Below are 22,463 nucleotides of genomic sequence, written 5' to 3' on the forward strand. Positions count from 1 at the left end.
TCAAAAATATATGGTTTGATGGGGGTAAATTCCATTGACCAGCTTCAGAAATGTCCCAAATAGGACATGGGTGCATGATGACCGATGTGAAAATTCCAAGTTGAAAAACTGGAATGCGCTCCCTAAAAATAAGAGCTTTTAGCCCCCCGAGAACCCGACACACCTATACATGGGTGGTATCACTGTACCCAGGAGATGCTGCTGAAGACATATGAGGGTGTTATTTGGCAGTAACCCTTAATATTATCAGTAAATGTATTCTTAAATTGCTATTTTGTCAAAAAATCAAATTATTTTTTTTTCCCCCCCAAACTTTGGCATAGATTGGTGGTAAAATGGTTGCATGAAAAAAGTCAAAATACCCCAAGTTTAATACCTTAGGTTGTCTTCTTTTAAAAAATATATACATTTGAAGGGTTATTCAGGGATTCATGACAGATATTGGTGTTACAATGTAACTATCGCCAATTTTGAAAAAACATGGTTTTGAAATAGCAAAGTGCTACTTGTACTTATTGCCCTATAACTTGCAAAAAAAGCAAAGAACATGTAAACATTGGGTATTTATAAACTCAGGACAAAATTTAGAAACTGTTTAGCATTGGTATTTTATGGTGGTTGTAGATGTGTAAGAGATTTTGGGGCTCAAAGTTAGAAAAAGTGCATTTTTTTTCATTTTTTCCTCATATTTTATATTTTTTTTTATAGTAAATTATAAGATATGATGAAAAAAATGGTATCTTTAGAAAGTCCATTTAATGGCGAGAAAAACAGTATATAATATGTGTGGGTACAGTAAATGAGTAAGAGGAAAATTACAGTTAAATACAAACATCGCAGAAATGCAAAAATAGCCTTGGTCCCAGATGGTCAACAAATTGAAAAGTGGTCTGGTCACTAAGGGGTTAAATTAAGATCCAAAATGGAAATATTGTCAGTGTTATGTTTGAAGGTGAATTTTAGGCCCAAATCATTGTCATTAATCTTAGTGACAAATTTCTCTAGCTCTTCTTCTGTACCTTGCCATATTAGAAGAAGGTCATCTATGTATCTCCTGTAAAACACAACATTATCCTTAAATATATTCTCATCTCCAAAAATGTGGGACAACTCCCACCATCCCATATAGAGATTGGCGAATGATGGCGCAAATTTGGCGCCCATTGCTATCCCACACCTCTGGAGATAGAATTTCTCTTCAAACTTGAAGTAGTTGTGTGTCAGGAGATACATAGTGACCCTCTGAACAAATTCAATAAGTCCTTCAGAAAAATCGGTAAAATTGTTCAAAAAGTACATAATAGCCTCAACACCTTTATCGTGTGGTATCGAAGAATATAGTGATGTTACATCTATTGTTGCCCATCTATATGTACCTTTCACCCACCTTTCACTTTCGAGTAATTTAATGACATGCTTGGTGTCTTTCAAATAGCTGTGTAGTTGAAGAACCAGAGGATTCAGAATCGCATCAAGCCACTCTGATAAGTGCTCAGATATAGAGCCAATTCCACTTATAATTGGGCGACCTTTGACATCCTCTATGCTCTTATGTACCTTTGGTAGATGGTGGAAGATGGGCACAACGGGGCATTTTACATATAAATATTCCCCTGTAGATTCATCAATGTGCCCATCCTCGAATCCATCATCCAAAATCTCTTTAAGGGCTGCCTGATACATATGAGTTGGATCTCCTCGTAGAGGAACATAGTTATTAGTATCCTGAAACTGGCGTAAGGCCTCTTTGATGTAATCTATTTTGTCCATTATTACTATGGAACCTCCTTTATCTGCCTTACGTATAGTTATATCATCCATTAATTTTAACTCATTTAGAGCTCTTCTTGCATTACTTGACAGATTGCTGGATATACTAGTATTCTGGCTTAAAGCTAATAAATCTTTCTCAACCCTTTTATAGAATGTTTCCAATATAGTACCTCTGTAATGTGTAGGATAAAATTCAGAGGAGGGTTTGAAGCCACTGAATTCATTTCTGGATTTAAGACTGATATCTATATGACTCTCAGAGGCCAGGGTATTGAGAGTATTAATGTCACAGGCTTCTCTGAAAGTAGTATTCTGAGTCTCAGTATGACTTAGATATTCAGCTTTATCTCTATCTCTCCCATCTGTCTGATTTTCTTTAAATAATTTTCTTAAAGTTAAGTTTCTAATTAATTTGTTTAAGTCTAGCATAGTTTCAAAAACATTAAATGTATTAGTTGGTGAAAAATTCAAACCCAGACTCAGTACTTTTGAATGCTCTTTAGTTAATACTCTAGAAGACAAATTAATTACATTGTTCATGTGTACTTCGTGCTCGTTTTGTTTTCCTCTCAGAGGATACCTGGCTTGCTCGTGACCTATACCGTTTTTTTCTGGTGCCACATAAAAAACCTTTTCAAACTCTGTTTTATCTTGGCTAGTCTGACTAGTTTGACTATTGTGTTGGGTCATTACATACTTGGAACCTTTATTAGTTGATTTTACTTGTGATTTTGTCTCTTAGGGTCTGACTCCCTGTTCATCATTACATACTTGTGACTGTTTAGTAGACTCTTGGAAGTTCACATTACGATTTATGCTAGACTTTAGTATGCTAGTATGAGAGGTCTGGTCTTGATTAATGTCAGTTTGCTATCTCCCTTCTGATTTATTGGCACTATCTGATTTTGATGTTGATGTTAACTGATTGTTACTCCGTGACCTGTTGTTTCTGCTATTTCTATTTCTACTTCTAGATCTGCCTCTGTTTTGTAATCTCCTTGTGTTTGTTCTTTCAGTTCTATTCCATACATATACATTTTTATTATCATAGTCAGTTTTATCTCTGATAAACTTAGTATGCTTTAAATTCAAAACAGAGGTTTTAATCTCTGTAAGTGTAGACTTCAATATATTATCAAATTTAGAAAATTCAAGTTCATTTTTCCTTAGATTCATTACTGTTTGTAACACTCCAATTTCATCTCTCACAGTTGATAATAATTTAATTTTGTATGAGACCAGAAGTAGCATAAGTCTAGTTGAACACTCAGACAAGATATCATTCCATGACTCAACAAATTCCTCATCCTGCACCTCAAATGTGGGAAACTTGCTGAGTCTCAAGCCTCTTGGTATCAGGTTCAATTTTAAATATCTCTCAAATGTCCATACATCATACTGCAATTTCATTTCTTTAATAAGTAGTTTCTCCATTTCGTCAAACAGACAGCTCAAGTTATAATCCGTAATGTTAGTGGAAAAAATTCTATCCAAGTCCATACATTCCCTATCTGCCACTGGCATGAGTGAATAAAAGTTCTCAGTACCCTCCATGTTAGTTTGCTCCATAAGTGAAATAGTAGTAGATTGAGACTGTAAAACTGTGTATATCAGGAGTTACACAGTAAATATACAAAAAAGAGGAAAATCCAGTCTCAAATCTAACTGTCCGTTTATATAAATCACAATAATAATCTTATTACCTTGACCCCTAGTAGCGATCGCCCATTAAATTTGTTCAGAGGGTCACTATGTATCTCCTGACACACAACTACTTCAAGTTTGAAGAGAAATTCTATCTCCAGAGGTGTGGGACAGCAATGGGCGCCAAATTTGCGCCATCATTCGCCAATCTCTATATGGGATGGTGGGAGCTGTCCCACATTTTTGGAGATGAGAATATATTTAAGCATAATGTTGTGTTTTACAGGAGATACATAGATGACCTTCTTCTAATATGGCAAGGTACAGAAGAAGAGCTAGAGAAATTTGTCACTAAGATTAATGACAATGATTTGGGCCTAAAATTCACCTTTGAACATCACACTGACAATATTTCCTTTTTGGACCCCCCTCATGTTCCTTTTTTTGGTAGCAAAAGGACAGTTCGTAAGACTTAAGAGGAACTGTACAGAGGAGGGAGCTTTTATCAAGCAAAGTATGGAACTAAGAAAGAGACTGAAAGAGAGAGGATATTCTGACAAATTCCTTGATAAAGCACAACAACAAGTAGCCAGACTAGACAGGAAAAAACTATTGAGTAATAAAATGCAACAAGAAAGTGCAGAAACATCTAGGGAAAAAGGGTCATACTTTGTCACCGAATACAGTGCCCAATATGGAGATATATGCAGAATTGTAAAGAAACACTTTAAATTACTGGCCGCTGACGATAGTCTGACAGAAAGTGTAGACATAGGCCTGAAATGCTCGTACAGAAAGTGCAGGACATTGGGGAATATTTTGTCTCCTTCTTGTATTTCCAAGAATAAATCCAAGAGTACATGGTTACAACATAAGGGAATGTTTAGGTGTGGGAAGAGAACATGCAGACCCTGCAAATATGCTCTTTTCACAGATAGTTTTCAGTCCATGAGCACAGGTGAAATATTCCAGATAGATTCATGCTTAAACTGCACTACACCCTATGTCATTTATGTTATCACATGTATAGAATGTTCCATCCAGTATGTAGGGCTCACCTCTAATGACGCAAACACTAGGATGAGAAATCACCTATCTACCATCAGTTCTGGCACAGCAACTACTACTCTTGTCCAGCACTTTGCTAAAAAACATAATAAATCTCTATCAACCTTAAGCTGGCAAGCCATAGAAAAGGTGATTACACCTCCAAGAGGAGGCGATAGGGACAAATTGCTGGGCAAGAGAGAGATGTTCTGGATTTTTAAACTGGGGACCAGGGTTCCCCAAGGTATGAACTCTGAATATGATTTAATAAATTATTGGAAGTGATCATATTTTCCTTTTTCATCAAATAGAGCATTTATTATGGTAAGATATACCTTTTAAATTTTGAATTTAATTCTAAATTTGGTTATAATCTACAAATGATGGACACAGTCTAACTACCATTATAAATGTATCAATTATTAGGCACATTGAAAATTATAAATAATGTTTTAAAAGGAGTTATTGTAAGGTTCCAGTAATTCCCTAGAATAATGTCACTTTTTCAATTTCAATATCATGACTAGAGTACTAATGTTTTCCCATCTCCCTATACGCCACTTTTTATATATATATTTTAATATTGGAATATTATCCAATACTGGAATTAACAACAACGAGTAAACTATAGTTTTCTATCTATTTGTTATGAAAATGTAATATAGGTAGTCGGCAGAGTGTTATATCAGATCTTGTTTGAACAATAGCGACTTCAAATATTAGGATATTCCTTTAAATCCAACATTGGATTCACCAATATGGTACAATAAAGAGTTAATTTGAGCATGTTTGTTTTTAACCAATAAGAAACAGAGGTATGGTACATAAAGTTTTGAACAGGTGTACTCTTTAGCTATGATTACGGCTGTAAGCCGAAACATCTCAGCAACCTTTTTTCATGCTTAAATATGTTGCTATATTTTGTTCTATTTTTGCACAATACCCCCATGTTTTAATTGTGTGACTGCACAAATAAAATTTCTTTTAAACCGCATCTGGCACCATTTGCTTAACCCCTTAATGACCACAGCACTTTTCCATTTTCTGTCCGTTTGGGACCAAGGCTATTTCTCCAACATTGGTGTGACCGGTCCACGGCGTCATCCATAACTTGTGGGAATATTCTCTTCCCCAACAGGAAATGGCAAAGAGCACAGCAAAAGCTGTCCATATAGTCCCTCCTAGGCTCCGCCCACCCCAGTCATTCTCTTTGCCGCTGAACAAGCAGCATCTCCACGGAGATGGTGAAGAGTATGTGGTGATTAGTTGTAGTTTTTTATTCTACTATCAAGAGTTTGTTATTTTAAAATAGTGCTGGTATGTACTATTTACTCTGAAACAGAAAAAGATGAAGAGTTCTGTTTGTGAGAGGAATATGATTTTAGCAGCAGTAACTAAAATCGTTTGCTGTTTCCACATAGGACTGTTGAGATGAGATAACTTCAGTTGGGGGAAACAGTTGGCAGACTTTTCTGCTTAAGGTATGACTAGCCATATTTCTAACAAGACTGTGTAATGCTGGAAGGCTGTCATTTCCCCTCATGGGGACCGGTAAGCCATTTTCTTAGTCTCAAACAGAATAAAGGGCTTAATATGGGCTATAAAACTGGTAGACACTTTTATGAGCTAGATCGATTGCTTTATTTGGGCATTTTATACAGCTTTATGTTGAAATTCACACTTTATAAACTTTGGGGAACGTTTTTTTACGTCAGGCACTGGTTTAGACACCTTCCCAGTCAGGAAGGGCCTTCTCTGTAGTAGGCAGAGCCTCATTTTCGCGCCATTACTGCGCAGTTACTTTTGAGAGCAGGACATGCAGCTGCATGTGTGTGGGTCTGAAAGTAGTTGAAAAGGTTCCTAGAAGGCTTCATTTGGTATCGTATACCCCCCTGGGTTTGGTAAAGTTGCAGCAAAGGCTGTAGCTGGGACTGTAGAGGGGTTAAAACTGTAACCGGCTCCGGTTTCCTCATTTTAAGGGTTAAAGGTCTGGGGTGCAATGCTTTGAATGCTTTAAGACACTGTGGTGAAAATTTGGTTAAATTTGAACAATTCCTTCATAGTTTTTCACATATTCAGTAATAAAGTGTGCCCTGTTTAAAATTTAAAGAGACAGTAACGGTTTTGTTTTAAAACGTTTTTTGTACTTTATTGACAAGTTTAAGCCTGTTTAACATGTCTGTGCCTTCAGATAAACTATGTTCTGTATGTATGGAAGCCAATGTGTCTCCCCCTTCAAAATTGTGTGATAATTGTGCCATAGCGTCCAAACAAAGTAAGGACAGTACTGTCACAGATAATAAAGTTGCCCAAGATGATTCATCAGATGAAGGGAGTAGACATAGTTCTACATCATCTCCTTCTGTGTCTACACCAGTTTTGCCCACGCAGGAGACCCCTAGTACTTCTAGCGCGCCAATGCTTGTTACTATGCAACAATTGACGGCAGTAATGGATAACTCCATAGCAAATATTTTATCCAAAATGCCTGCATTTCAGAGAAAGCGCGATTGCTCTGTTTTAAACACTGTAGAGCAGGAGGGCGCTGATGATAATTGCTCTGTCATACCCTCACACCAATCTGAAGTGGCCATGAGGGAGGTTTTGTCAGATGGGGAAATTTCTGATTCAGGTAGAATTTCTCAACAGGCAGAACCTGATGTTGTGACATTTAAATTTAAATTAGAGCATCTCCGTGCACTGCTTAAGGAGGTGCTATCTACTCTGGATGATTGTGACAACCTGGTCATTCCAGAAAAATTGTGCAAGATGGACAAGTTCCTAGAGGTTCCGGTGCACCCCGACGCTTTTCCTATACCCAAGCGGGTGGCGGACATAGTGAATAAGGAGTGGGAGAAGCCCGGCATACCTTTTGTCCCCCCTCCTATATTTAAGAAATTATTTCCTATGGTTGACCCGAGAAAGGACTTATGGTAGACAGTCCCTAAGGTCGAGGGGGCAGTTTCTACACTAGCCAAGCGCACTACTATTCCTATCGAGGATAATTGCGCTTTCAAAGATCCTATGGATAAAAAATTGGAGGGTTTGCTTAAAAAGATTTTTGTACAGCAAGGTTACCTCCTGCAACCTATTTCGTGCATTATTCCTGTCACTACAGCAGCGTGGTTCTGGTTCGAGGAACTAGAAAAGTCGCTCAGTAGAGAGACTCCGTATGAGGAGGTTATGGACAGAATTCACGCACTTAAGTTAGCTAATTCCTTTATTTTAGATGCCGCTTTGCAGTTAGCAAGATTAGCGGCGAAAAATTCAGGGTTTGCAATTGTGGCGCGCAGAGCACTCTGGCTAAAGTCTTGGTCAGCGGATGTATCTTCCAAGACAAAATTGCTTAATATCCCTTTCAAGGGTAAAACCCTTTTTGGGCCAGAATTGAAAGAGATTATCTCAGACATCACTGGGGGTAAGGGCCACACCCTTCCACAAGATAGGCCTTTCAAGGCCAAGAATAAGTCTAATTTTCGTTCCTTTCGCAGGAACGGACCGGCCTCCAACTCTGCAGCCTCTAGACAAGAGGGTAATGCTTCACAAACCAAACCAGCTTGGAAACCGATGCAAGGCTGGAACAAGGGTAAGCAGGCCAAGAAGCCTGCTGCTGCTACCAAAACAGCATGAAGGAGTAGCCCCCGATCCGGGACCGGATCTAGTAGGGGGCAGACTCTCTCTCTTTGCTCAGGCTTGGGCAAGAGATGTTCAGGACCCCTGGGCACTAGAAATAGTTTCTCAGGGTTATCTTCTGGAATTCAAGGAACTACCCCCAAGGGGAAGGTTCCACATGTCTCACTTATCTTCAAACCAAATAAAGAGACAGGCATTCTTACATTGTGTAGAAGACCTTTTAAAAATGGGAGTGATACACCCAGTTCCAACCGTGGAACAAGGAATGGGTTTTTACTCAAATCTGTTTGTAGTTCCCAAAAAAGAGGGAACTTTCAGACCAATTCTGGATTTAAAGATCCTAAACAAATTTCTCAGAGTGCCATCGTTCAAAATGGAAACTATTCGAACGATTTTACCTACAATCCAGGAGGGTCAATTTATGACTACCGTGGATCTAAAGGATGCGTATCTACATATTCCTATCCACAAAGATCATCATCAGTTCCTAAGGTTCGCCTTTCTGGACAAACATTACCAGTTTGTGGCTCTCCCATTCGGGCTAGCCACTGCTCCAAGGATTTTCACAAAGGTACTCGGGTCCCTTCTAGCGGTTCTAAGACCAAGGGGCATTGCAGTGGCACCTTACTTGGACGACATTCTGATACAAGCGTCGTCTCTTTCAAAGGCAAAGGCTCACACAGACATCATTCTGGCCTTTCTCAGATCTCACGGATGGAAAGTGAACATAGAAAAAAGTTCCCTGTCTCCGTCGACAAGAGTTCCTTTCTTGAGGACAGTAATAGATTCTTTAGAAATGAAGATTTTCCTGACAGATGTCAGAAAGTCAAAACTTCTAAACGCTTGTCAAGTTCTTCACTCTGTTCCACGACCTTCCATAGCTCAGTGCATGGAAGTAGTAGGGTTGATGGTTGCAGCAATGGACATAGTTCCTTTTGCGCAAATTCATCTAAGACCATTACAACTGTGCATGCTGAAACAGTGGAATGGGGACTATACAGACTTGTCTCCAGTGATTCAAGTAGATCAGAAGACCAGAGACTCACTCCGTTGGTGGTTAACCCAGGATCACCTGTCCCAGGGAATGAGCTTCCGCAGACCAGAGTGGGTCATCGTCACGACCGACGCCAGTCTAGTGGGCTGGGGCGCGGTCTGGGACTCCCTGAAAGCTCAGGGGCTATGGTCTCGGGAAGAGTCTCTTCTCCCGATAAACATTCTGGAACTGAGAGCGATATTCAATACTCTCAGGGCTTGGCCTCAAATAGCAAAGGCCAGATTCATAAGATTCCAATCAGACAACATGACGACTGTTGCTTACATCAACCATCAGGGGGGAACAAGGAGTTCCCTGGCGATGAGAGAAGTGACCAAAATCATAAAATGGGCGGAGGATCACTCCTGCCACCTATCTGCGATCCACATCCCAGGAGTGGAAAACTGGGAGGCGGATTATCTGAGTCGTCAGACATTCCATCCGGGGGAGTGGGAACTCCACCCGGAGATATTTGCCCAGTTGACTCAATTATGGGGCATTCCAGACATGGATCTGATGGCGTCTCGTCAGAACTTCAAGGTTCCTTGCTACGGGTCCACATAGGCGTCACTACAGGGGGGCGAGGGGGGGCAACCGCCCCCCCTGGAAAATATTTTGCCCCCCTATTTGCCCCCCCAAAGAGATCTACTTCATTTACGGTGAGTAGCTGCAGGGGTGGAACAATCACTGTTGCAGATGGGGCTCATAGACATAGGAACAGCACACCACTCACTGCTTACTCAATCTAATCTCCTCCAATGTGCTGCTTAAACACTCGGCTGCTGCGCTAATATAATGCAGCAGAGAGTTGATCAAGTCAGAGAGAGTGAGCAGTGACTGTTTACAAGCAGCACCATGCTTTCAAAGTTTGCCTTCCGAAACCAGGAAGAAATTGCAAACTAACCATGGCAACCATGATGTCATGAATTTGCTGTGTTCCTGCCTGAGTGCTCTAACAGGAGTTCTGTGCTGACTGACAGCTGCATCATCCAACCATCAGCAAGCAGCCCAGGCTCAAGCCTCACACTGCACATCGTGCTGCTGACAGGCAGTGCAGCTTCAGGAGGAAAGAGCTAAGTAATAAATCCTTTTTTCATTTACACTGTGGCTGCTCAGAAAGGCAGAAGTTGTTTAGAAATGAAGATAATTTTGTATTCTTCATTGTAAACTCTTCATGCCTTTCCTGTGAAAAGTAACTTGTTGTTTTTGTCACTAATTTAATTAATTCAAACATTTTTATGGTATGCCATGCTGCCTAACTACAGAATAAAAACAACCTATTTCCCCTGAAATAAAGCTTACTGCTCTAAAATCAGCTTGCATGGGGCAAAACTAGAACATGAGTTATATGTAAATAAATGTATTTCCTTCTCTATGTATGCATGTGTGTATAAATGTATGTATGTGTGTTATGTGTATAAATGTATGTGTGTATAAATGTATGTATATTTGTATTATGTGTATAAATGTATGTGTGTATAAATGTATGTATATGTGTATTATGTATGTGTGTATAAATGTATGTATATGTGTATTATGTATGTATATGTGTATTATGTATGTGTGTATAAATGTATGTATATGTGTATTATGTATGTGTGTATAAATGTATGTATATGTGTATTATGTATGTGTGTATAAATGTATGTATATGTGTATTATGTATGTGTGTATAAATGTATGTATATGTGTATTATGTATGTATATGTGTATTATGTATGTGTGTATAAATGTATGTATATGTGTATTATGTATGTGTGTATAAATGTATGTGTATTATGTATGTGTGTATAAATGTATGTATATGTGTATTATGTATGTATATGTGTATTATGTATGTGTGTATAAATGTATGTATATGTGTATTATGTATGTGTGTATAAATGTATGTATATGTGTATTATGTATGTGTGTATAAATGGATGTATATGTGTATTATGTATGTGTGTATAAATGTATGTTTATGTGTATTATGTATGTGTGTATAAATGTATGTATATGTGTATTATGTATGTGTGTATAAAACATAATTTATGCTTACCTGATAAATTCCTTTCTTCTGTTGTGCGATCAGTCCACGGGTCATCATTACTTCTGGGATATAACTCCTCCCCAACAGGAAATGCAAGAGGATTCACCCAGCAGAGCTGATATAGCTCCTCCCCTCTACGTCAGTCCCAGTCATTCGACCAAGAATCAACGAGAAAGGAGTAACCAAGGGTGAAGTGGTGACTGGAGTATAATTTAAAAGATATTTACCTGCCTTAAAAAACAGGGCGGGCCGTGGACTGATCGCACAACAGAAGAAAGGAATTTATCAGGTAAGCATAAATTATGTTTTCTTCTGTTATGTGCGATCAGTCCACGGGTCATCATTACTTCTGGGATACCAATACCAAAGCAAAAGTACACGGATGACGGGAGGGATAGGCAGGCTCATTATACAGAAGGAACCACTGCCTGAAGAACCTTTCTCCCAAAAATAGCCTCCGAAGAAGCAAAAGTGTCAAATTTGTAAAATTTGGAAAAAGTATGAAGCGAAGACCAAGTTGCAGCCTTGCAAATCTGTTCAACAGAGGCCTCATTCTTAAAGGCCCAAGTGGAAGCCACAGCTCTAGTGGAGTGAGCTGTAATTCTTTCAGGAGGCTGCTGTCCAGCAGTCTCATAGGCTAAACGTATTATGCTACGAAGCCAGAAAGAGAGAGAGGTAGCAGAAGCTTTTTGACCTCTCCTCTGTCCAGAATAAACGACAAACAGGGAAGAAGTTTGGCGAAAATTTTTAGTTGCCTGCAAGTAGAACTTGAGGGCACGAACTACATCCAGATTGTGTAGAAGACGTTCCTTCTTTGAAGAAGGATTTGGACACAAGGATGGAACAACAATCTCTTGATTGATATTCCTGTTAGTAACTACCTTAGGTAAGAACCCAGGTTTAGTACGCAGAACTACCTTATCTGAGTGAAAAATCAGATAAGGAGAATCACAATGTAATGCTGATAACTCAGAGACTCTTCGAGCCGAGGAAATAGCCATTAAAAACAGAACTTTCCAAGATAACAATTTTATATCAATGGAATGAAGGGGTTCAAATGGAACACCTTGTAAAACGTTAAGAACTAAGTTTAAACTCCATGGCGGAGCAACGGCTTTAAACACAGGCTTGATCCTGGCTAAAGCTTGACAAAAGGCCTGGACGTCTGGATTTTCTGACAGACGCCTGTGTAACAAGATGGACAGAGCTGAAATCTGTCCCTTTAATGAACTAGCCGATAAACCCTTTTCTAAACCTTCTTGTAGAAAAGACAATATCCTAGGGATCCTAACCTTACTCCAGGAGTAACGTTTGGATTCGCACCAGTATAGGTATTTGCGCCATATTTTATGGTAAATCTTTCTGGTAACAGGCTTCCTAGCCTGGATCAGGGTATCAATAACCGACTCAGAAAAACCACGCTTTGATAAAATCAAGCGTTCAATTTCCAAGCAGTCAGTTTCAGAGAAGTTAGATTTTGATGTTTGAATGGACCCTGTATCAGAAGGTCCTGTCTCAGAGGTAGAGACCAAGGTGGACAGGATGACATGTCCACTAGATCTGCATACCAAGTCCTGCGTGGCCATGCAGGCGCTATTAGAATCACAGATGCTCTCTCTTGTTTGATTTTCGCAATCAATCGAGGAAGCAGCGGGAAGGGTGGAAACACATAAGCCATCCCGAAGTTCCAAGGTGCTGTCAAAGCATCTATCAGAACCGCTCCCGGATCCCTGGATCTGGACCCGTAGTGAGGAAGTTTGGCGTTCTGGCGAGACGCCATGAGATCTATCTCTGGTTTGCCCCAACGTCGAAGTATTTGGGCAAAAATCTCCGGATGAAGTTCCCACTCTCCCGGATGAAAAGTCTGGCGACTCAAGAAATCCGCCTCCCAGTTCTCCACTCCCGGGATGTGGATTGCTGACAGGTGGCAAGAGTGAGACTCTGCCCAGCGAATTATCTTTGATACTTCCATCATTGCTAGGGAGCTTCTTGTCCCTCCCTGATGGTTGATGTAAGCTACAGTCGTGATATTGTCCGACTGAAACCTGATGAACCCCTGAGTTGTTAATTGGGGCCAAGCTAGAAGGGCATTGAGAACTGCCCTCAATTCCAGAATGTTTATTGGAAGGAGACTCTCCTCCTGATTCCATAATCCCTGAGTCTTCAGAGAATTCCAGACAGCGCCCCAACCTAGCAGGCTGGCGTCTGTTGTTACGATTGTCCAGTCTGGCCTGCTGAATGGCATCCCCCTGGACAGGTGTGGCCGATAAAGCCACCATAGAAGAGAATTTCTGGTCTCTTGATTCAGATTCAGGGTAGGGGACAAATCTGAGTAATCCCCATTCCACTGACTTAGCATGCACAATTGCAGCGGTCTGAGGTGTAGGCGTGCAAAAGGTACTATGTCCATTGCCGCTACCATTAAGCCGATCACCTCCATGCATTGAGCTACTGACGGGTGTTGAATGGAATGAAGGACACGGCATGCATCCTGAAGCCTTGTTAACCTGTCTTCTGTCAGGTAAATCTTCATTTCTACAGAATCTATAAGAGTCCCCAAGAATGGAACTCTTGTGAGAGGAAAAAGAGAACTTTTCTTTTCGTTCACTTTCCATCCATGCGACCTTAGAAATGCCAGAACTAACTCTGTATGAGACTTGGCAGTTTGAAAGCTTGAAGCTTGTATTAGAATGTCGTCTAGGTACGGAGCTACCGAAATCCCTCGCGGTCTTAGTACCGCCAGAAGGGCACCCAGAACCTTTGTGAAGATTCTTGGGGCCGTAGCCAATCCGAATGGAAGAGCTACAAACTGGTAGTGCCTGTCTAGGAAGGCAAACCGTAGATACCGTTGATGATCTTTGTGAATCGGTATGTGAAGGTAAGCATCTTTTAAATCCACTGTGGTCATGTACTGACCCTTTTGGATCATAGGTAAGATTGTCCGAATAGTTTCCATTTTGAACGATGGAACTCTTAGGAATTTGTTTAGAATCTTTAAATCTAAGATTGGCCTGAAAGTTCCCTCTTTTTTGGGAACCACAAACAGGTTTGAGTAGAACCCTTGTCCTTGTTCCGACCGCGGAACTGGATGGATCACTCCCATTAATAACAGATCTTGTACACAGCGTAGAAACGCTTCTTTCTTTATCTGGTTTGTTGACAACCTTGACAGATGAAATCTCCCTTTTGGGGGAGATAATTTGAAGTCTAGAAGGTATCCCTGAGATATGATCTCCAGCGCCCAGGGATCCTGAACATCTCTTGCCCAGGCCTGAGCGAAGAGAGAAAGTCTGCCCCCCACTAGATCCGGTCCCGGATCGGGGGCTCTCGGTTCATGCTGTCTTTGGGGCAGCAGCAGGTTTCCTGGCCTGTTTGCCCTTATTCCAGGACTGGTTAGGTTTCCAGCCTTGCCTGTAACGAGCAACAGCTCCTTCCTGTTTTGGTGCAGTGGAGGTTGACGCTGCTCCAGGTTTGAAATTCCGAAAGGGACGAAAATTAGACTGTCTAGCCTTAGCTTTGGCTTTGTCTTGAGGTAGGGCGTGGCCCTTACCTCCTGTAATGTCAGCGATAATTTCTTTCAACCCGGGCCCAAATAAAGACTGCCCCTTGAAAGGTATATTAAGTAATTTAGACTTAGAAGTAACATCAGCTGACCAGGATTTTAGCCACAGTGCTCTACGTGCCTGTATGGCGAATCCAGAGTTCTTAGCCGTAAGTTTGGTTAAATGTACTACGGCCTCCGAAATGAATGAATTGGCTAGTTTAAGGACTCTAAGCCTGTCCATAATGTCGTCTAGCGTAGATGAACTAAGGTTCTCTTCCAGAGACTCAATCCAAAATGCTGCCGCAGCCGTAATCGGCGCGATACATGCAAGGGGTTGCAATATAAAACCTTGTTGAACAAACATTTTCTTAAGGTAACCCTCTAATTTTTTATCCATTGGATCTGAAAAAGCACAGCTATCCTCCACCGGGATAGTGGTACGCTTAGCTAAAGTAGAAACTGCTCCCTCCACCTTAGGGACCGTTTGCCATAAGTCCCGAGTAGTGGCGTCTATTGGAAACATCTTTCTAAATATTGGAGGGGGTGAGAACGGCACACCGGGTCTATCCCACTCCTTAGTAACAATTTCAGTTAATCTCTTAGGTATAGGAAAAACGTCAGTACTCGCCGGTACCGCAAAGTATTTATCCAACCTACACATTTTCTCTGGTATTGCAATGGTGTTACAATCATTGAGAGCTGCTAAGACCTCCCCTAGTAATGCACGGAGGTTCTCCAATTTAAATTTAAAATTTGAAATATCTGAATCCAATCTGTTTGGATCAGAACCGTCACCCACAGAATGAAGCTCTCCGTCCTCATGCTCTGCAAGCTGTGACGCAGTATCAGACATGGCCCTAGTATTGTCAGCGCACTCTGTTCTCACCCCAGAGTGATCACGCTTGCCTCTTAGTTCTGGTAATTTAGACAAAACTTCAGTCATAACAGTAGCCATATCATGTAATGTTATCTGTAATGGCCGCCCAGATGTATTAGGCGCCATAATATCACGCACCTCCCGGGCGGGAGATGCAGGTACTGCCGCGTGAGGCGAGTTAGTCGGCATAACTCTCCCCTCGCAGTTTGGTGAAATTTGTTCACATTGTACAGATTGACTTTTATTTAAAGTAGCATCAATACAGTTAGTACATAAATTTCTATTGGGCTCCACCTTGGCATTGGAACAAATGACACAGATATCATTCTCTGAGTCAGACATGTTTAACACACTAGCAATAACTTGCAACCTGGTTATAATCTTTTTTAACAAAAACGTACTGTGCCTCAAAGAGGTACTTAAACGATTAAATGACAGTTGAGATAATGAACTGAAACAGTTATAGCATCAAGTTTAAAATAACACAACTTTTAGCAAAGGTTTGTTCCCATTAGTAAATAACTAAATTTGACATAAAAAATTATAGAGTAACGTTTTTATTCACAGTCAATAAAAATTCTCACAGCTCTGCTGAGAGAATGTACCTCCCTTCAAAGAAGTTTGAAGACCCCTGAGATCTGTCAGTGAACCGGATCATGCAGGAAATATAATAGTAGCTGACTGGAATTTTTTGATGCGTAGCAAAAGAGCGCCAACTCCCTCTCACACACAGCAGTGAGGAGAAACGAAACTGTCACAATTTAAAGCAGACAACTGCCAAGTGGAAAATAATGCCCAAACATTTATTTACTCAGTACCTCAGCAATGTAAACGATTCTACATTCCAGCAAAAACGTTTAACATGACAATATTTATTAAAAGGATTAGTGACCTTTAACAGAGTAGTTCCGGTGAAAAACCATTCCCAGAATACTGAAGTGTATACATACATGTCATTATAACGGTATAGCAGGATTTTTTCATCAATTCCATTCAGAAAATAAAAACTGCTACATACCTCAATGCAGATTCATCTGCCCGCTGTCCCCTGATCTGAAGCCTTTACCTCCCTCAGATGGCCGAGAACAGCAATATGATCTTAACTACTCCGGTTAAAATCATAGTAAAAAACTCTGGTAGATTCTTCTTCAAACTCTGCCAGAGAAGTAATAACACGCTCCGGTGCTATTGTAAAATAACAAACTTTTGATTGAAGTCATAAAAACTAAGTATAATCACCATAGTCCTCTCACACATCCTATCTAGTCGTTGGGTGCAAGAGAATGACTGGGACTGACGTAGAGGGGAGGAGCTATATCAGCTCTGCTGGGTGAATCCTCTTGCATTTCCTGTTGGGGAGGAGTTATATCCCAGAAGTAATGATGACCCGTGGACTGATCGCACATAACAGAAGAAATGTATTTATGTATGTGTGTATAAATGTATGTATATGTGTATTATGTATGTGTGTATAAATGTATGTATATGTGTATTATGTATGTGTGTATAAATGTATTTATGTATGTGTGTATAAATGTATGTATATTTGTATTATGTATGTGTGTATAAATGTATGTATATGTGTATTATGTTTGTGTGTATAAATGTATTTATGTATGTGTGTATAAATGTATGTATATGTGTATTATGTATGTGTGTATAAATGTATGTATATGTGTATTATGTTTGTGTGTATAAATGTATTTATGTATGTGTGTATAAATGTATGTATAGTTGTATTATGTATGTGTGTATAAATGTATGTATATGTGTATTATGTATGTGTGTATAAATGTATGTATATGTGTATTATGTATGTGTGTATTATGTATGTATATGTGTATTATGTATGTGTGTATAAATGTATGTATATGTGTATTATGTATGTGTGTATAAATGTATGTATATGTGTATTATGTATGTGTGTATAAATGTATGTATATGTGTATTATGTATGTGTGTATAAATGTATGTATATGTGTATTATGTATGTGTGTATAAATGTATTTATGTATGTGTGTATAAATGTATGTATATTTGTATTATGTATGTGTGTATAAATGTATGTATATGTGTATTATGTATGTGTGTATAAATGTATTTATGTATGTGTGTATAAATGTATGTATATGTGTATTATGTATGTGTGTATAAATGTATGTATATGTGTATTATGTATGTGTGTATTATGTATGTATATGTGTATTATGTATGTGTGTATAAATGTATGTATATGTGTATTATGTATGTGTGTATAAATGTATGTATATGTGTATTATGTATGTGTGTATAAATGTATGTATATGTGTATTATGTATGTGTGTATAAATGTATGTATATGTGTATTATGTATGTGTGTATAAATGTATGTATATGTGTATTATGTATGTGTGTATAAATGTATGTTTATGTGTATTATGTATGTGTGTATAAATGTATGTATATGTGTATTATGTATGTGTGTATAAATGTATGTATATGTGTATTATGTATGTGTGTATAAATGTATTTATGTATGTGTGTATAAATGTATGTATGTGTGTATAATGTATGTATTGCTAAATTCTCTTGGAATCCTTTGTGGTACAGCAAACGTGGGTAGGAGCAGGAGCAGCAATATGTTTGTGTGTATAAATGTATTTATGTATGTGTGTATAAATGTATGTATATGTGTATTATGTATGTGTGTATAAATGTATTTATGTATGTGTGTATAAATGTATGTATATGTGTATTATGTATGTGTGTATAAATGTATTTATGTATGTGTGTATAAATGTATGTATATTTGTATTATGTATGTGTGTATAAATGTATTTATGTATGTGTGTATAAATGTATGTATATTTGTATTATGTATGTGTGTGTATAAATGTATTTATGTATGTGTGTATAAATGTATGTATATTTGTATTATGTATGTGTGTATAAATGTATGTATATGTGTATTATGTATGTGTGTATAAATGTATGTTTATGTGTATTATGTATGTGTGTATTATGTATGTATATGTGTATTATGTATGTGTGTATAAATGTATGTTTATGTGTATTATGTATGTGTGTATAAATGTATGTATATGTGTATTATGTATGTGTGTATAAATGTATGTATATGTGTATTATGTATGTGTGTATAAATGTATGTATATGTGTATTATGTGTGTGTGTATATGTATAAATGTATGTATAGTATTTATGTATGTGTATAAATGTATGTATGTGTGTATAATGTATGTATTGCTAAATTCTCTTGGAATCCTTTGTGGTACAGCAAACGTGGGTAGGAGCAGGAGCAGCAATACACTACTGGAAGGCAGCAGCTGATTGGTGGCTGCACATATGTCTCTTGTCATTGGCTCACTTAATGTATTCAGCTACCTCCCAGTAGTGCATTGCCCCATCCTTAAACAAAGTATACAAAGAGAATGAAGTAAATGTGAGGACAATTGTATGGGTGATCTGAATCACGAAGGAACATTTTTCAGTTTCATGTCCCTTTAACAAAAAACTATATACTATATGCTTATATTAAAGGGACAAAGAACGTGCAAAAAGAACATGCTGTATGTTTGAGCATTTAATTATTACACTGGTGCTTGTATACACCTATTTGTTTAACTCTGCAAAAGGGTCAAACTGATAGTCATCTCCAGAGCAGCAAAACACTATTGGAACTTAACTAAAAACATATGGTGAGCCAATGACAAGAGGCATATGTGTGTGTGACCTCCAATCACCAGTTAGCTTCCAGTAGTGCATTGCTGCTCCTGGATACAAAGAGAACAATGTGAATTTAATTACTCGTAGTACATTAATGCATGCTCTGTCAGAACTAAAATTCTTTATTTTTAAAAGGACAGTCTACTCCAGAAATGTTATTGTTTAAAAAGATAGATAATCCCTTTATTGTGGACAGATAAGCTCCAAATCCCACAGGACCACCACCACTAGGGTTCAGGATTCCCCCCTCCCTGGTATAAGGTAAGACTCAGGGAGAGGGGAATACATTTTCGTTTAGTTTTTTTTTTAGTACCCCAATACAGCCCCTATCCCCTCACTACAGCCCCTATCCCCCCACTACATCCCCTATTCCCCCACTACAGTCCCTATACCCCACTTCAGCCCTATACCCTCACTACAGACTGTATCCCATCACAACAACTCCTATACCCCAGTACAGCTCCTATCCCCTCGCTACAGACCATATACCCCACTAAAGCCTCTATCCTCTCACTACAGCTACTATCCCCTTATTTAGTTTTTTTTCAGTGGCATGATTTAGTGGTGAATGATTAGTGCCCCCCCAGTTTTGACTGTGGTATCTTATGTGCCCCCCCTATATATTGTTCCTAGAGTCGCCACTGCGGGTCCAGATCCAGGGATCCCAAGGCGACTCTAGTGGATGCATTAGTAGCGCCTTGGACCTTCAACCTAGCTTATGTGTTTCCACCGTTTCCTCTCATTCCCAGGCTGGTAGCCAGGATCAAGCAGGAGAGGGCCTCGGTGATCTTGATAGCTCCTGCGTGGCCACGCAGGACTTGGTATGCAGACCTGGTGAATATGTCATCGGCTCCACCATGGACGCTACCTTTGAGACAGGATCTTCTAGTACAAGGTCCATTCGAACATCCAAATCTAGTTTCCCTCCAGCTAACGGCTTGGAAATTGAACGCTTGATTTTATCTAAGCGTGGGTTTTCGGATTCTGTAATAGATACTCTGGTACAAGCCAGAAAACCTGTGACTAGAAAAATTTACCATAAAATATGGAAAATATATATCTGTTGGTGTGAATCCAAGGGATTCTCATGGAGTAAGATCAAAATTCCTAGGATCCTTTCCTTTCTACAAGAAGGTTTGGATAAGGGATTATGAGCGAGTTCTCTAAAGGGACAGATTTCTGCTTTATCTGTCTTGTTACACAAACGACTGGCAGCTGTGCCTGAAGTTCAAGCTTTTGTTCAGGCTTTGGTCAGGATCAAGCCTGTTTACAGACCTTTGACTCCTCCCTGGAGTCTGAATTTAGTTCTTTCAGTTCTTCAAGGGGTTCCGTTTGAACCTCTACATTCCATAGATATCAAGATGTTATCTTGGAAAGTTCTGTTTTTGGTTGCTATTTCTTCTGCTAGAAGAGTTTCTGAGTTATCTGCTTTGCAGTGTAATCCGCCCTATCTGGTGTTCCATTCAGATAAGGTTGTTTTGCGTACTAAACCTGGTTTCCTTCCAAAGGTTGTTTCCAACAAGAATATTAACCAGGAAATAGTTGTGCCTTCTTTGTGTCCGAATCCAATTTCAAAGAAGGAACGTTTGTTACACAATTTAGATGTAGTTCGTGCTTTAAAGTTCTATTTAGAAGCAACAAAGGATTTCAGACAAACGTCTTCTCTGTTTGTCGTTTATTCTGGCAAGAGGAGAGGTCAAAAAGCTACTGCTACCTCTCTTTCCTTTTGGCTAAAAAGCATCATCCGATTGGCTTACGAGACTGCCGGACGGCAGCCTCTTGAACGCATCACAGCTCACTCTACTAGGGCTGTGGCTTCCACATGGGCCTTCAAGAACGAGGCTTCTGTTGATCAGATATGTAAGGCAGCGACTTGGTCTTCCCTGCACACTTTTGCCAAATTCTACAAATTTTATACTTTTGCTTCTTCGGAGGCTATTTTTGGGAGAAAGGTTTTGCAAGCCGTGGTGCCTTCTGTTTAGGTAACCTGATTGGCTCCCTCCCTTCATCCGTGTCCTAAAGCTTTGGTATTGGTTCCCACAAGTTATGGATGACGCCGTGGACCGGACACACCAATGTTGGAGAAAACAGAATTTATGCTTACCTGATAAATTACTTTCTCCAACGGTATGTCCGGTCCACGGCCCGCCCTGGTTTTTTAATCAGGTTTGATGAATTTCTTTCTTTAACTACAGTCACCACGGCACCTTATGGTTTCTCCTGGTTTTTCTCCTGTCCGTCGGTCGAATGACTGGGGTGGGCGGAGCCTAGGAGGGACTATATGGACAGCTTTTGCTGTGCTCTTTGCCATTCCCTCTTGGGGAAGAGAATATTCCCACAAGTTATGGATGACGCCGTGGACCAGACACACCGTTGGAGAAAGTAATTTATCAGGTAAGCATAAATTCTGTTTTTTACATTTCTGCGGTGTTTGTGTTTAGCTGTAATTTTCCTCTTACTCATTTACTGTACCCACACATATTATATACCGTTTTTCTCGTCATTAAATGGACTTTCTAAAGATACAATTATTTTCATCATATCTTATAATTTACTATAAAAAAAAATATAAAATATGAGGAAAAAATTGAAAAAAAACCACACTTTTTCTAACTTTGACCCCCAAAATCTGTTACACATCTACAACCACCAAAAAACACTGTGCTAAATAGTTTCTAAATTTTGTCCTGAGTTTAGAAATACCCAATGTTTACATGTTCTTTGCTTTTTTTGTAAGTTATAGGGCCATAAATACAAATAGCACTTTGCTATTTCCAAACCATTATTTTTCAAAATTAGCGCTAGTTACATTAGAACACTAAGGCCTAGATTTGGAGTTTGGCGTTAGCCGTGAAAACCAGCGTTAGAGGCTCCTAACGCTGGTTTTAGGCTACCGCCGGTATTTGGAGTCACTCAAAATAGGGTCTAACGCTCACTTTTCATCCGCGACTTTTCCATACCGCAGATCCCCTTACGTAAATTGCGTATCCTATCTTTTCAATGGGATCTTTCTAACTCCGGTATTTAGCGTCGTTTTTTAAGTGAGCGTTAGACATCTAACGACAAAACTCCAGCCGCAGAAAAAAAGTCAGTAGTTAAGAGCTTTCTGGGCTAACGCCGGTTTATAAAGCTCTTAACTACTGTACTCTAAAGTACA

Source organism: Bombina bombina, chromosome 1 (assembly GCF_027579735.1).
Source record: "Bombina bombina isolate aBomBom1 chromosome 1, aBomBom1.pri, whole genome shotgun sequence".
NCBI classification, from domain to species: domain Eukaryota; kingdom Metazoa; phylum Chordata; class Amphibia; order Anura; family Bombinatoridae; genus Bombina; species Bombina bombina.